The sequence below is a fragment of the Enhydra lutris genome, unplaced genomic scaffold, assembly GCF_002288905.1.
Source record: "Enhydra lutris kenyoni isolate GAN:26980312 unplaced genomic scaffold, ASM228890v2 scaffoldscaffold21, whole genome shotgun sequence".
NCBI lineage: Eukaryota > Metazoa > Chordata > Mammalia > Carnivora > Mustelidae > Enhydra > Enhydra lutris.
Window position 1 is genome coordinate 16,234,745 of NW_019154105.1, and position 3,940 is coordinate 16,238,684.

Genomic DNA, 3,940 nt, shown 5'->3' on the forward strand with positions numbered 1-3,940 from the left:
AGAAAAATATGGAAAATAAAGATTTTTCTCAACTTAAATTCATTAATACTGACCCACGATATCCCTGTCATCTCTTCCGCTGTTTTAAAATATTCTTTATTGTGTCCCCTCTTCAAATCCCCAACACTTCCCCTCCAGTCTCCACCGTTCACTCTATGCCTGGTTCCTACTTCTTAAGAACATTGACTACATCGGAAGAGACATTCTACAAACTGCTCTAGCCTACATCTCTGCCCACATTCCCTGCTATTTTTTATTCGTACTCTGTGCTTCGCTAAGTGATTTTTTTCTACTTGAACACCTAACTCCCTTTTCCTACTCAAGGATAGAGTTCAAACGGTTCTCACCTGCTCCTAAATCAGAGGCTTTTGTTCTAAATCTGATTTTCTGTAAATTTGATCTTTCCCAAACACAGCTAACATTCCCTTCAGGGGGATTTTTTTTTTTTTTTTTTTAACCTAGAGATTTCATCCTTCAGATACCACTCAAATTCCTTTCATAACAAGATTCTCAATATAAAGTTGATGCAGAGGACTGTGGATAAAGTTCAGGAGATTAATCTACATGGAAAAAAAAAGGAAAATGATCTTTATTTTAATTGGCTAAGTATAATGTCCTTCATTCAATTTTTCATGTTGACAATGCATCACATGTTATTATCTCCAAACAAATACCTTTTTATCACGTTAGATTACTGTAATACCACAAAATATCTTTTATAGTCATTATCCCTTTGAAATTAGAATATGAGCCTCTTCTTGCATATTACTATTTAAAGAATAAGAACCCATGCTTTAGCATAATACTCTTTGGATATTTTGTTGATGTTCATTTTTTAAATTGCTTTCTTTCTTATCCCTTCAGACCTTTTCCAGGCAGGCTTTTGCTCAGACTGTTCTACAAAATAGCTTTGTCAGAATCACTGATAACAAGAATTTGCTAAATCCAATAATCAAACATGAGTCTTTCTTGAGAAAATGTTTGCCACATTCTGCTGTCTTGTCTTTGAAGCACTGACTTCTCTTCCAAGGCCACACTCTCCTGTTTTTCCTCCTACCTCATTGCTCATTTATCATTTGAGTTTTCTTTGCAGGCTCATCTTCATAAACTGAGCCTATTAATGTTGAAGTACTACAGTTCTCAGTCCTTAAACTCTCTCTCTCTCTTTTTTTTTCTTTTTCTTTAGTTGATACCCTCCTGTGTGATATCAGCTGTTCCATGAGGTTAGGTAGACTACATGATGATGATTCCTAAATGTATAACGTTTTTGGACCTCTCACCTGAACAACAGATTGCTATTTTCAAATTGCCTCCTCAATATCTATCTGAATGTCTAATAGATCTCAAAACAAATCCGTGTAATATTGAATCTGGTTCTCTCTCCCATCCCCACTCCAACATCCAGAACTTCCTCCCACAGCCATATTCATCTTGGTTATGGTGACTTTGTCTTTTTAGTTGCTTGGCCAAAAATCTCAGTCATTCTTCGCTCCTCTCTATCATACTTCACAACTAAGTTATCAGCAAATCTCAGCAGTTCTACATTGAGAATATATTCCATACCGTACCACTTCTTATTTTTTCCAACACTTTCCATGCTAGTCCAAGCACTCTTTCGTAGCCTAAATTATTGTAAGAGCCTGCTAATAATCTCTCTATTTTTGCCCACGCTTCCCTTCAACATGTTCTAAAGGCAAAAGTCTAAGTAACCTTGTTAAACAGAAAGTCAGTTCATTTCATTGTTCTGTTCTGAACTCTCCATTACTTTTCCATCTGACTTGGTATAAAAGCAGAAGGCCAGTACTTACACTGGTTATCTATTTACATCTTTGACAACTATTACTTTCTTCCTGCCTTTCTCAGTAGAGCCCCCTTAATCTTCTTTCCTCTGAACACATAGCTATATCTCTTTCTCAGGACATTTGTATTTTCTTTCTCTTCTCTCAGGAATACTAGGGTTCTACCTCTATGTGACTTACACACTGACCTTCAGTATTTATAAAATGTACATTTCTTAGTAAGGTCTTCCTTTGCCATTTTTCTTATACTTTGACAATTGCCACCTTCCCCATTTCTATTTTCCTTTATCTGTTTATTTGTCTCCGTGAAAATTATTGCCATATACATATATTTTACTTTCTGTGTTTGTTGTTTGCCCCTTCCCCTTTCTCCATAATATAAGCTCTATGACTGAAATGACTTTGTCTATATCCACTCCCCATGGCCTAGAATGTTGTCTAATAATAATAGTCATGCAACTTTTTTTTAAATGAATGAACGAATAAATGAATGAGCAAATAAATGAAATTTTACCATACATCTCTACATTTATTAGTTTTAATTATCTGCTTTCAGGGGGTATAACAGCAAATTATAATAACCCAATAAACATAATGAGTGAATGAAGTAATGCTATGTACTGTTTACCTCACAAATTATACTTATACTTTTTAAATCTATTAAATACATTTGGAATGTCCTAGTCCCTATTCAATGTGGGCAGGGATATGCCATGTTGCTCTTTATACTTTTAAAATCAATTAGAAGCATAACTTGTAATCAAAAAGTGCAAAAATAAAACAAAGTATTTTCTAAGTGTCAAACAAAACATAGTTTCACATATTAAATCTTTCAAAACCTTCCTCTCATAACTCTTATGAGTTGTACCTCATTTATATTGTTTGACTACATGAAAGAACGATTTAAATTATTCATTGAAGGAAGTGAACTACAGAACACTATCTCTGATGAAGGAGGATACAAAAATCCTCAACAAAATATTAACAAACCTAATCCAAAATACATTAAAAAAATCATTTAAAATAAACAAATTATTCATTCCTCATGGATTTTTATTTAAGATGAAGCTATTATTTAATCCTACTTCGATAAATGTATTAGACTTTATAGAAACTCTTTGTAAATAAAGATATCTAAACAAATAGTTGAAAAAAAAGGTTCTTAAAAATTCTGATCATAATGATTGAATTAGTCTAGGAAACATTATACTCTATCAGTCCATTAACAAATAGCATCCACAAATTAATTAGTTTATCCAAACTGACATTTATCTGAGTAGGTTTGAAAAAAATATAATTTCAGTTTAGGTGATTTTATTTTATTTATTTATTTATTTATTTATTTATTTTAAAGATTTTCATTTATTTGACAGAGCACAAGTAGGCAGAGAGGCAGGCAGAGAGAGAGAGGAGGAAGAGGCAGGCTCCCTGCCGAGCAGAGAGCCCGATGTGAGGCTCCATCCCAGGACCCTGGGATCATGACCTGAGCCGAAGGCAGAGGCTTTAACCACTGAGCCACCCAGGCGCCCCCAGTTTAGGTGATTTTAAACTACTCACAGGGACTATACAAATATTTTTCTTTACTATTTGTTGATTAATTGTTTTTCCTCCTAAATAACCTCTTTTGAAAACAGATAATGTTCTCTGTTTCTCATTACAACGCTGATGAAAAGAACATATTAACCACAGACTGATTTTGACATTTTAAATCATTTTATATTTTAATTCTTTAGAAAAATATTAAAGGACATCTAACACATTTTCTTTCTATATAATTGGACAGATAGAAAATATCATCATCTGTTTCTGGTAGTCAACATGAATTTATAATAGTTCTATTTGGGATTTCTCTTATTATCAAATTTAAGCTGAATTTGATATCTTAATTGTATTAAACATTTAAATATTTAAAATATATTAAAATCTTTACTTTTATTAATAAGTAACAAATTTTTGAAGTTTATTATATAACATTGCACTATCTAATTATATAAATTCAGAAACATCTCATGGATATAAATCATATTATGAACCAAAAACAGCTACACACATAAATAGATTAGATCCATACAAGGAAATATGGATTGTAGCATAAAACCTACATTTTATTTTATTTTGCAATTTTTAAGAAGTTTTTTTTT